We start from the raw sequence: 13823 nt of genomic DNA on the forward strand, positions 1-13823 counted from the left end.
ATGCAAATGGCAGGGGCGCCTGCGTGGCGCAGTCGGTTAAGCATCCGACTTCAGCCAGGTCACGATCTCGCGGTCCGTGGGTTCGAACCCCGCGACGGGCTCTGGGCTGATGGCTCAGATCCTGGAGCCTGTTTCCGATTCTGTGTCTCCCTCTCTCTCTGCCCCTCCCCCGTTCATGCTCTGTCTCTCTCTGTCCCAAAAATAAATAAAAACGTTGAAAAAAAAATTTAAAAAAATGCAAATGGCAAAGTTCACCAATTGAGAAACAGAATGGCAGTTCAAAACACATGATCCAAACACACATCATCTGTAAGATACCACATCAAACATAATGATATATATAGCCTGAGAGTAAAGGGATGCAAAAAGTTACCTAACACAGATGTTAATCAAAAGAAATCAAGAACTACTATATTAATATTGAGGAAAGTAGACCTCAGAGCAAAGAGATTTACGTGAGACAGAAATGGACATTATATAATGATTAAATGGTCAATCCACCAAGAAGATATAGTAATTCTAAATGTGCATGTACCAAACAATGGATCTGCAAGATGGGTGAAGCAAAAACTGATAGAAGTGAAAGGAGAAAAAGACAAATACACAGTTCTATTTGCAGAAATTAATACATCTCCCTCTCCACGACTCAGAAAACAGCCAGACAGAAAATGAGGAAAGATATGGAAGAAGTTAAGAACACCATCAGGCAACAGAATCTAATTGACATTTATAGGACACTTTACCCAACAACAGCAGAACACACATTCTTTGCAAGTACTCATGAAACATATAACAAAATAAATCATACCCTGAGTCATAAAACAACCTGCAACAAATTTCAAAGAACTGAAATCATGCACAGTGTATTCTTTGACCACAGTAGAATCAAACTAGAAATCATAAAAATAGCAGGAAAATCTCAAAACACATGGGAACTAAAAAACACATTTTTAAATACTCCATGGATCTAACAGAAAGTCTTAAAGAAAACTTTTGTAAATACATAAAATTGAATGAAGATGAAAATGCAACACATAAAATTTGCACGACCCTGGTAAGGTAGTCCCATGAGAGAAATTTATAGCGCTAAATGCACACTTTAAGAAAGAGATAAACACTTAAATCAATTTGAATTTCACTTCAAGATTGTGGAAAGACAAGAGGAAAATAAACCAAAAGTAAGCAGAAAGAAGGGAAAGATAAAGATAAGAGTAGAAACCAATGAAATTGAAAACCGAATAAAGAAAGCCATATGAAACAAAGAGCTAGTTTTTGAAAAGATCAATAAAGTTGACAAACTTTTGGCAAAACTGTGTGTGACAAACTCTTGGCAAAACTCTCTCTTTCAGGGTGAAAGAGAGAGCGCAGAAATTACTAACATTGGGGATGAGCCAGGGAATAGAATACTGCTAAAGACCCTGTGTCCATCAAACAGATAATAAGGTAATACCAAGAGTGATTCTGCAAACAAATGAGATCACTTACATGAAAATGACCAATTTGTCCTAGAGCACAAATTACTGCAACTCACCCGATATGAAATAATTTAAGTAGCGGTGTTACTATTAAGGAAATTGAAGTCATAATTAGAAACTCTCACACAAGCAACTTCCAGACAACATAATCCCATGTTCAAAATTCAATCAGTGTAATCCATTGTATTCATAGGCTACAAAATAAAACTCATATAATCATATGAATCAGTATAGAAAGATTTCAACACCAATTCCTAATAAAAATGCTCAGGTGTTAAAAAAAGAGTAGTGAGGAACTTCCTCAAGTTGACAAAAAGCTGCCATAAAAAAGCCTTCAGCCAACATTATACTATAGGGTGAAAGATGGAACGCTTAACCTCTAATATAAAAAACAGGGGGAGGACGTGTAGTCTCACTATTCCAGTATAATATAGTGCTTCAAGCTCTTGACAGTGCAGTAAGAAAAAGAAATAAAAGACATACATGTTAGAAAAGAAAAAAATAAATAAAACTATTTCCAGAAGATATCACTATGTAGAAAATCCCCCTGGAAACTACCAAAAAAAAAAAAAAACCCACAAAAACAAAACAAAACAAAACAAAACAAAGTCTCCTGGAATTAATGCATCAGTTTCCAGTTTGCAGGATACAAGGTAAATATATAAAAATAAATTATGTTTCTCTATACCAGCAATGAGCATGCACAAACTAAACAATCAGTTTAAAAATATACTAAGGTAAATATAACAAAATGTGAGCAGGACTTGTATGCTGGAAACTACAAAAGGCTGATAAAAGGAATAGAATAAATGGAGAAACAGAGTATTTATGAATTGAACAACCCAAGAGTAAAAATTCTCCCTAAAGTGATATACAGGTTTATTTTATTTTATTTTATTTTATTTTATTTTATTTTATTTTATTGTTATTTTATTTTTAATAATATATAGGTTTAACTCAATTCTAATCAAAATGCCAGCAAGAATTTTCTAGACATAAATAAGATTATTTTAAGGCTCATTTTTTTTTATTTTTAAATTTACATCCACGTTAGCTAGCATATAGTGCAATAATGATTTCAGAAGATTCCAGTGATTCTGTGTGTAACACCCAGTGCTCATCCCCAACAAGTGCTCTTCCTTAACCCCTTACCCATTTAGCCCATCCCCCCACCCACAGCCCCTCCAGCAACCCTCAGTTTGTTCTCTGTATTTAAGACTTTCTTATGTTTTGTCCCCCTGCTTGTTTTTATGTAAGGTTCCTATTTAAGGATAAAGAAGCTATAACAGCTAAAATGATTTTGGAAAAGAAGAATAAAGTTCAAGGAATCAATTTATATATTTCAAGACTTATTATATAGCCACAATAATCAACATATGGTAGTTTTTGTAGAAGAACAGACCCATATATCAATGGAAAAGCTTAGGAACCTAGAAAAACCACACATATATGTCAATTGATTTTCAACATGTAACAAAAGCAGTCTATCTCAGGAAGGACGTGGTTTTCAAGGAAGTGACTGGAACAATTAGATACTTATAAACAAACAAACCTTGACCTAAGTCTCACATCTTATCCAAATTTATCTCAAATTGAATCATGGGTTTAAAATGTAAACTATAGGGGCACCTGTGTGGCTCAGTAGGTTAAACAACCGACTCTTGATTTCAGCTCAGGTCATGATCTCAGGGTGATGATATCGAGCCCCTTTTTGGACTCTGCACTGGCAGCATGAGCCTGCTTGGGATTCTCTCTCCCTCTCTCTCCCTCTGCCTCTCTGCCTCTCTCATGCTCTCTCTCTCTCTCTCTTTCTCTCAAAATAATAAGTAAACTTTATAAGACAAAATAAATGTAAAGTGTAAATTAAAATTTTAGAAAAAATAGGAGAAAATCAATAAAAAACATGATCTATTAAAGGAAATACATATATATATATATATGCACATTATATTCCACATTTTTTGAAGCTACAAAAGCTGGTTAAAATACCCCATATTGTTAGTGATCGGAATAGTGATTCCTCTTGGAGAATAATAACTGGAGGATAACATGATAAGAATCTGGCAAGTTGGTAATATTCTGAGCTCCAGGTACTAGTTAAACAGGTATGTTTTGTCGGTGAAAATTCATTAAGCTGTGTGTTCATAGGATGTGCTTGTCAATATATTTATTTTATTTAAAAAAAAATGGAAGAAGATAAGCTAAGAAATATTGAGATGGAATATCATTGTAACTTAAGAAGTAGGAGACACCATCCACAGCCTTTAGATTTAGAGAACCTAAACCGTCAGTCTTCTATCATCATTCCTGGGTGAAGATATAGCTTTGTATTCTCTCCCATGAGAAAGAGCAGCAAACGCTTGTGTGGTGTTGATATCCATCTGTTTTTAGTTGGATGATATCACTGTATGTGGAAAGAAGAATGTATGTGTGGTCAATGAAGGGGGTAGACGATGCATGCGCTTGGGTAGTCAAGATGAAATGCTGGGGAGCTCGTCCAATTCTCCCTTCCCTTGTGAAAAGTCACTGAATACACCTGCTGGCCCCAAGTTGCCATGGTCCCATAGGTGAAAATCCCCCTTGTTCTCTATGTGTAGAACTGATTAGTCCAGGACTCATATGAGATCGGCACATGTTATCTTCTTCATCCTCCTCCCCCTCCTCCTCCTGCTCCTCCCCCGGGGAACGTGACATATCTGACATATCCCACTAGGGGGACAAATGTTAAGTCATTGATGCTGAGTAATGTAACAGCACCGTAGAGACACAGCCCAATGAGCTCCTGTTGTTGAGATTTCTGGAACTTCTCTGCTTCTTCCCTTTCCAAGGCTTGATTATTTAAGTCCTTCTAGGAGCCATAAACAAATGATCTTCCAGTCAGTTGACCCTTGTGGTTAGTCAAGCCAGAATCTATTTCTATCTGTTTTAACACAAAGAACTGTTAAGTAGTATACACATATCCCAAAGTAGTTTGGAGAAGTAAAATAAATGTGTATAAATAAATTCATGAAATTCTGAGCACGTGGTAGGTGTTGTGTAAGGTGTCCCTACTTGTATGATTAAATTTTGCTCTTCCCATAATTTGCCGTATTATCAACAATGAGCCATGGAGAACACAGGGTTTTTAGTGCAGTGAAATGATTCTGTACATTGCTATAATAATGGAGAGATGTCATTATACATTTGTCAAACCCCACAGAATGTACAACACCAAGAGGGAACTCTAATGAATAAAGTATGGACTTTGGATGATTACTATGTGTCAATATAAGATCATCAATTGTGACAAATGCACCACCCCACTACAGGATGTTGACAGTTCAAGAGGCTGTGTGTGAGGGAGGGCAGGGGTTATATGAGAACTCCCCAAGTTCTGCTGTTTTTTTTTTTTTTTGCTATGATCCTAAACCTCCTGTAAAAACTAAAGTCTTATTGTAAGGGAAAAAGTATTAACAACAAAAAAAGCATTCGACTCCTTATGTATTTTCCTACTAATTGTAATCGGGTGGTATTGACTCAACCGCTATCTTCTTCACAGACTTTATGTGAATAATGTATGAAACTTAATATATTTAATATATTATATGAAATTTAATATATAAATGGAAGGGAAAAATGTAATACACTTAAAAATGTATAATATAAAAGGCATATTATTTAATTTTTGGTTACTTGATATAGCTTTTCTTACCCTTTTCATATACAAAAATATTTTCATGTATCTAACATATTATGTATTACATATTGTATAATATATTGCATTATAATAAAAACCAATATAAAAGAACATTTTATGCTTTGAATTATAATCAGCATAAATTATTTTACTAAAATTAAAATTCCATTTAAATGACCTAATTATGTATTTAATTTGAGAAAAAGTATATAAATTAATTTATAACAAAAAATATTATGGCTTAATTTTATAACTAATGTGAATACAATAATATTTAAGAAATATTTATTTCCCACCTTAGGCTGAGCTCTGTGATGAAACAAACAAAACAATAAAAATTAATACATATTCTTTTAACAACTCAAGTGGTAAATTCTGTAACTGAAATATATTTAAAATACTCACGAGGTGAGTCCTGAGGAGGGATAAATATATATGCCTGGGAGAAGAAAAATGCTTCATAGCAGAGAGGGCATTTAAATGAACCCCTGATGGATTCATAGGATCTCATGGGGGAGAAGCTGACTAAACAACTTTTCAGGCAGACAGCGCAAGGCTGGAAAAATCACAAGGATACTTTTGGGGGAGTGGATAATTAAGCGGACCCAGAATGCCATCGCAACTGTCAAGGACAGCAGAAACGGAACAAGGAAGCACATGCAGAGAAGTAACCAGAAGGGACCTAAGTGGCCTGTGTTAATGTACTTGGACCATGTCAGTACGGAGCCATTGTTTAAGATAAATGGCATGATCCCAAGTGGCTTTTAAATTCAGCACTTTGGCAATAATTGTGGTGTCACAGTTTCCTGGGAAACAGAGGGCAGGGGCCCGAATGGCTCACATAAACAAAAGAAAATTAGGACTTAGAAAATCCTAAGACAATCACCTTTATTCGAAATTTTGCTCAGTAAGGGAAGAAGTCATGAACGACTTCGATTTCAGCTGGATATATGTTAATAATATTACGTGGATATTTACAAGATGAGAAAATGTTACCAAAATGATAAGTATTCAGGGACACAGACAGGCACCTGTGAAGCATGCTGGAACTTTCCAGGCAGTGACAGCACGTCGTGAAACCAGGCAGAGGAGTGTTCTGTGCACGAGGCCCCGTGTGACTGCACAGATTGCACCTGCACGAGGCTGGCTCTGCCACCAGACAGCAGAAAGTCTAGCTGCAAATCTTAGGAGAGCCTACTGAGCTGGGGAAACAGGTCAAACGTCACCAGTGTTAAAAGCAAAAACTAAAGAAACAGGAGAGCGTAGTGACTCTACGGAAAAGGATACAGGATGGGTCCCAGAAGGGTGGCATTTTCAAGAAAATTAAAACAGTTAAAGAGATAAATAAGCAATGGTCCGAACAGGAGAGGGCCATCTGGAAAAGAAATAGGGAACTATCAGAATGTGGAAATCAAGAAAGAGAGCAGCCTGCATTGCAAAATAGCAGAGGGAAGTGGACACTAAACTTGAAAGGATAATTAGAAGCTACCGGTGATCTTAGATCTCAATCAGTGGACCCAGGAAGAAATGCCCCCCGGGTCACAAGATAAATATAATTTGACAAAAAGGAGTAATGCCTTCATAACTTTGATTCTGCAAAAGTGTCGATGTGATGTTTCTTTAAAAAGAAAAATATCATGGGTCACCTGGGTGGCTCAGTTGGTTAAGCGTCTGACTTCAGCTCAGATCATGATCTCACAGTCCGTGAGATTGAGACCCGTGTCGGGCTCTGTGCTGACGGCTCTGAGCCTGGAGCCTGCTTCGGGTTCTGTGTCTCCCTCTCTCTCTGCCCCTCCCCTGCTCATAGTCTGTCTCTCTCTGTCTCTCAATAATAAATAAACGTTAAAAAATTAAAAAAAGAGAAATACCAACTTCCAGATTCCAATAAATGTTGAGATGCTTCTTTCTAAGATATAGCAGACACCTTCCTTTCAATAAGAATGTTAATTTGTATCTGAAAAGGTAATGATAGGATGCTAAGTCATTTCAAAATCTACCTACACTCCATGTTTCAGTGGGAGGAAGGCATATGAAGACTTAAAGTCCTGCACTGGATTGAAAAACTAGAATGTAAAGCTGATGTTTTATGGTGCTGATATTTTATGTTATTGGCAGTCGTAATACACATTTTACTTTAAAAACGTAAATAAAATTCTATGAGAGCATTACTGGTCGTGTCTTATTATTTTAATTTTACAGAAGAGGACGTTGAAACATGGAGTGAAATGCCAGTGTGTGAACGAATATTTGGTTAAATGTTCGATCATCTATAGAATACTCCCTCAGGCACTTATTTTAATAGTCTCCCTAATCATCTGCTTTAGCGGAATAATCTCCTTTCTTCCCCTAATTTACTGCTCAGAGAAAATGCATAGGGTCTGATGGCAAAAATAAAGAGAAATGGGACTTGATTATTTTGCAACTTAATAGCTGATGTCTTGAGTGTAAAGACGTAACCACAATAAGGATTCTAATCTAGTCACACATGTTCTGTTTTACTTTCACTGCCAGGACTATGTGAAAGCAAAGCATGAACCCAGTTTCTGATTATGGCGATGTAACAGGACATGGACACATTTGAGGGGGGTGGGTCAGACGGTAATGCTCTGCCAAATGGGAGAAAATCATTAGTTGAGATAACAGAGGTCTCGATGAGGCTTCCTCATTAGTTAAGTGACTCCCATTTGCAACTCAGCCCAGCAATATGCATGATGAGAATGTCTACCTGGTGTAAATTGTGGGACGGTTCTGCTCAGCTTGCCCTTAGCAGCTAGAGAAGATGGGCTCAGACTTCCACTCCATTACGTAATTCTTTTCTCTCCAAGATTTTTCATCTGGTTCCAGGATGCTTGCTTTCTAATGGCTGCTAATGTCTTCAATATATTATTTTCATGTACTTCCTGAATTTTTAAATTGTTCTACCTTTCTGCATGGGTTGCTCCCCTTTTTCTCTCTGTTTGTTGAGGTAGGCATTTCTTACTATCCCAAATAAAAGTCACCGTTGGCTTTTGTGCATGGAAGACTTCAGGAAAAGCTTGGAAGAATTGAGGGATTTGTGTTACCGTAAGACAAATACGACCGCATGGACTATGAAATCCCGGTGTTTTTAGAGTTCTTATCAATTTTGCCATTTTTTCCCCAGCTTTATTGACTGACAAAAATTGAAATATATTTAAAGTATGTGATGTGATCGTTTGATATATGTGTGTATTTATAAAGGATTCTCACCACGGTAATTAATACACTCATGACTCCCATGGCTAACTTTGTGTGTGAGAGAGAACCTTGAAGATACATTGTCTTACTAAATTTCAATTATACAATGCACTATTATCAACTACATTAGATCCTCAGAACTCACGTATCATGGAACGTTTGTCCCCTTTTACCAATACTCACTTTCCTACTCTCCGTTTCTGAGTTCAACATTTTTTTTTTCATGAATCCCCAGGTGAGTTACACTAAGGTATTTGTCTTTCTCCGTCTGGCTTACTGTGCTTAGCATAATGCTCTTCAACCTCATCTATATTGTGGCAAAAATGGCAAGAATTTCTCTTTTTTAAAGACTGAATAATATTCAATTATGTGTGTGTGTGCGTGTGTGTGTGTGTATGTGTGTATTTTTTTTTTCTTCGTCCATTCATCTGTTAACGCTTGGGTGATTTTCATGTCCTGGCTATTAGGAATAAAACTCCCGAAAGTGGATGTATGCCTTTGAGATCGTGATTTCATGTCATTCGGATATGTACTCAGAAGCGGGATTGCTGAGTGGATCGGATGGTAGTTTTATTTTTAATTCCTTGAGGAACCTCCAGGTTGTTTCCATAGTGGCTCTGCCAGTTTTCTTTCCCACAAACAATGAACAAGATGCCCTTTTCTCCACGTCCTCATCAGCATTTGTCATCCTAACAGTTGTGAGGTGATATCACACTGAGGTTTTGATTTGCGTTTCCCTGATGATTAATGTCTTTTCACATACCTACTGCCCATCTCTATGTCTTTGCAATAATGTTTATTCAGTTCCTTTGCCCATTTTCTTAGCCAGGTTTTATATAGAATGGCATGTATATTGCTCTTGTGAAAACCTTTAGCTAGACAAACTAAGAAAAAGAGAAGATTCAAAGAAATAAAAGCAGAAATGAAAAAGGAGCCATTAGAACTGGTAACAGAAATACTAAGGATCATAAGAAACTACTATGAACCAACAAATAAGATAACCTAGATGAAATGGATAAGTTCTTAGAAACATACAACTCATCAAGACTAAATCATGAAGAAATAGAAAATCTGAACAGGCAAATTATGAATAAGGGGACTGTATCAGTTTTCAAAACTTCCCACCCAATAAAAGTACAGGGCAGGATGGTTTCTTTGGTGAATTCTACTGAATTTTTAAAGAAGAATTAATATCAATTCTTCTCAAAGTCATTTTATAAGACCAGCATTACTCTGATACTGAAACCAGGTAAGAATGTTATGAGATGAGAAATTTACAAGCCTATATCCCTAATGAACAAAAATATCCTTGATGCAAAAATCCTGAGCAGAATATTAGCAAAACCAAATTCAACAACACATTAAACGATCATACAAGATGATCAAGTGGGCTTTATTCCTGAGATGCAGAGATAGTTAAACATATGCAAATCAATAACTATATGCCACAGTAACAAATGTAACATCCTTTCATGATTAAAAAACATCCTCTCAGTAAAGTGAGTACAGAGGAAGTGTTCCTCAAGATAATAAAGGCCATATATAACCAATCCACAGCTAACATCATGCTCAGATATGAAAACCTGATTTTTTTTTTCTCTAAGCCCAGGAACAAGACAAGAATCCTACTCTTACCACTCTTACTCAACATAATACTGGAAGTCCTAGCCAGAGCAATGCAGTAAGAAAAAAAGAAGTGAAAGCATCCAAAACAGAAAGGAAGAAGTAAAACTGACACTATTTGCAATTAACATGATACATACATACATATATATATATACACACACACACACACACACACACACACACACATACATATGTATGTATATATGTATGCATACACACACACACACACACACACACACACACATATATATGCCAGAAGTGGAGGGCTGGGTTCGCCAAAATAAGTCCTGGGGATATAATTTACAGCATGGCGACTGTAGTTGTATGCACTGTTGTATTGCATACTTGAAATTTGCTAAGAGAGTAGATCTTAGATTTTCTCATCACACGAAGAAGAAATTTGTGGTTATGCATGGTGATTGAGATTAGCTAAACTTATTGTGGCAATACATACATTATCCGAACATTGTGTTTTATACCTAAAGTTAATACAGTGCTATATGTCAACTATATTTCAATCAAAAAGATAAAAAAAAATAAATTTAAAAAGCATCACTAAATTCCTAAAGCATGTGTGACATCTATGGAGTGTTTATTGTAAATATAAAATATACACCAGATGCTGTGTGAAATTCCACTTAGGTCTTTTTTTTTTCTTTAAATCCTTAGCTTACTTTCTTTCAGTGAAAGAAAATTTCATCTGTACTTTAGAATTGCAACTCCCCACCCTACAACACTACCGAGTTCCATGGCTTTATTTCTCCCTATAGTAGTTTTGCCAAGACTTAGATGCACTTTCTTTCTATCAGCCTATCCCCTCCATCAGAAACCCTCGTTCTGAATGACAGTGCATCCTAAGATTCTGTTTTTAATTTCCTTTTTCACATTTAGTGAACACGTGCTAGAGATCTCTAATCATGTTGGCCATCCTTTCTTTTTTCAAAACCTAATTTATCTTTCCTATTTTGTTAACATTTAACAGAATTTATATTCAACTTTACACTGGCGGAGAATTCCATGTTTAGTGTTCAATATACACTCTTTATGTTCAGTTCTGCTATAAGAAGTTTCCCCTGAGCCAGTTAATCTTCACCTTCATCAAATCCCACACAAATATACAATTATATATATATATATATTTTAGTATCATATTCTTTGGCTTTTAAAAACTTGTTTTCCAGTTTCTTTTGTCCTTTTGTACTGATTTTTTTTTCATTTTTCTGGACTATACTTGTTAGTAATTAATTCATAAAATGTATGTAAGTAATAGTTTTTCTAAGTTCTTACCCGGCCAAAATGCTTTATTTTTCCATAGGAATCCAATTTTGCATTGGCATAGAATTCTAGATTCAAAGCATTTTCCTAGAGAAATTCATAGAAAATGTTTTGTTATTTAAAAAAATTTTTTTTCAACGTTTTATTTATTTTTGGGACAGAGAGAGACAGAGCATGAACGGGGGAGGGGCAGAGAGAGAGGGAGACATAGAATTGGAAACAGGCTCCAGGCTCTGAGCCATCAGCCCAGAGCCTGACGCGGGGCTCGAACTCACGGACCGCGAGATCGTGACCTGGCTGAAGTCTGACGCTTAACCGACTGCGCCACCCAGGCGCCCCAGTTATTTTTAAAATGGAGCATCTGAATCTGTTTTGAAATTTTACTTATATATGCATCTTGTAATCTGTATTCATTATGTATTGTGCTCAGTGGACATTCTCAGTATGAAGGCTTTTGACTTCTATTTATTTTTTTTTTAAGTGATGGGCAATGTGACTCCTGTGGTTCTTAGCTTTTTGTCTTTTACCCTGTGTCAGAGGTGGTCAGATTCAACCCCTCGTTTTCCTTCCAGTGGGCTGTGGCTGAGGGTGTAAGTTCTTTCCAGCGGAATGTGAGCAGCTAAGATGTGTGGCCATTGCATAATTAAGGGATAGCAGCCATGCATAACATCCACATGCATGCTTTGGTGATGTTCTTTCTTCTCCTGGGCTGAGGGTGATGCCCCAGGGGAATCCCGCCACCTGGATCTCTGAATGAACCATGAAGAACCCTCCATTGCTACCAACCAGAATGCTACATTCCTTTCAATATTTGAGCAAGAATTAACCTCTTGCTTTATTAAATCACTGAAATGCTGACCTATATTTGTTCATATATTCTAGCCTATCCTAAATATGTGCTATTCTTATGCTGCATATGCTGAATAATGAAAGTATTCTGCATTTTAAACTCTTTGCATATTTTACTTATATTTGTTGGTACCACTCCTGTAGTAAGTCCCTGAGTTCATCTCTTCGCTTACTTCTTTTCAGTTGTATCCAGTTTTTCTTTTTCTTTTTCTTCAATGGTGATAATTTTCATTTGTAAGGGGTTTAATTGATATTTTTTCTAAAACAATCTGTTCTTATTTCTGGGCTGTAATATCTTACTTTGTAACTCTGGAAGTGTTGATTATATATTGTGAGGTCATCTATTTCTTAATTACAATTACTTATTTGTATTTTTTAAGTATTTTTATTTATTTTGAGAAGGAGAGAGAGAAGGACGGGGGCAGAGAGAGACAGGGAAAGAGAGAATCCCAAGCAGATTCTGCACTGTCAGCGTGGAGCCCAATGTAGGGCTTGAACTCATGAACTGCAAGATCATGACTGGAGCTGAAACCAAAAGTCTGACACTTAACCAACTGAGCCACCCAGACATTTCTTTGGTTCGTGTTTTTACTGTTTATCTTAATAGTTCTTTTGTTAATATTTGGTGATTAATGTTTGTATGTTGATCTTTCTCTTAGAGACACCCTGTGAGCCTGCCTGTGCATGCATTTTCAAAATTTACCTCTATGGAGTCCATAGAAGGGAATTTACATGTTGCCAATAATCACGGACCATTTCTGGATCATCTAAGTTTGGGCGTTTTTCATCATGATGCTGATTTTTCCCCCCTCATTTTCCTGAAGACTGACCTGCCTCTCTGTCTGCCAAATCTAAACTCACTCTTACAGCCTGAGGGTAAACGCCTCTGATGTTCACTGCTGGCACAAATAGAGAGCAAGTTGTCATGTAGGAACCATCCCAGCATACAAAAAGTAATGTTCATCAACATTGAATGTCAGAATATTTGCCCCAAAGTCCCTTTTGCGATGGTATCTCTTATCTCTCAGCTTGAGGTAGCTGCTAACCAAATCACACCTTTTCTAGGAGTCTTCCTCTGTTTATCCTGAATCTTTAGTGATTTCTGATATTCCTGAATTTTTTTTATCTGCAGATGGGATGCATTCTTGTTTTCCACAACTTTTATGGCATTCTGTGTTCACATTATATTTTCTGCAATTCCTGAAAATTTTGGTGAGGGTTTGAGATGAATATGTGTTTTTGTTCAGTTTCCTTCCTTCCTTCCTTCCTTCCTTCCTTCCTTTCCTTTCTTTCTTTCTTTCTTTCTTTCTTTCTTTCTTTTACAATCCAATTCGCTTTTGGGAACTTTTCTGTATCAAAGTCAAGCAGTGATAATTCCAAATTATTCCTGCTTTTTCTTTTCATTTGGTGACAAAACTGACAGCTTAGAAATGAGGGGAACAAACACAAATCCATCAATGGCTGTGTAGGAGGGACTAACCTGAAATGCAGCGTGAGTCCTATAAACTAGGATGTAAAAAGTCATTCAAAAGAAGTTGCCAGGTTTAAGAAGATGAAGTCTGTCCATTGTTTGGCAAGCTGCAACCAGAACGCTGATCCCTGTATATGTCTTTATTCCAACAGGTGGATGATATGGACCCTTAGCTATGAGCAAAAGAAGATTTGCAGATTTCAAGAGTCTTCAGTTAATACGCTAAGCATGTGAG

Source organism: Prionailurus viverrinus, chromosome C1 (assembly GCF_022837055.1).
Source record: "Prionailurus viverrinus isolate Anna chromosome C1, UM_Priviv_1.0, whole genome shotgun sequence".
Taxonomy (NCBI): Eukaryota; Metazoa; Chordata; class Mammalia; order Carnivora; family Felidae; genus Prionailurus; species Prionailurus viverrinus.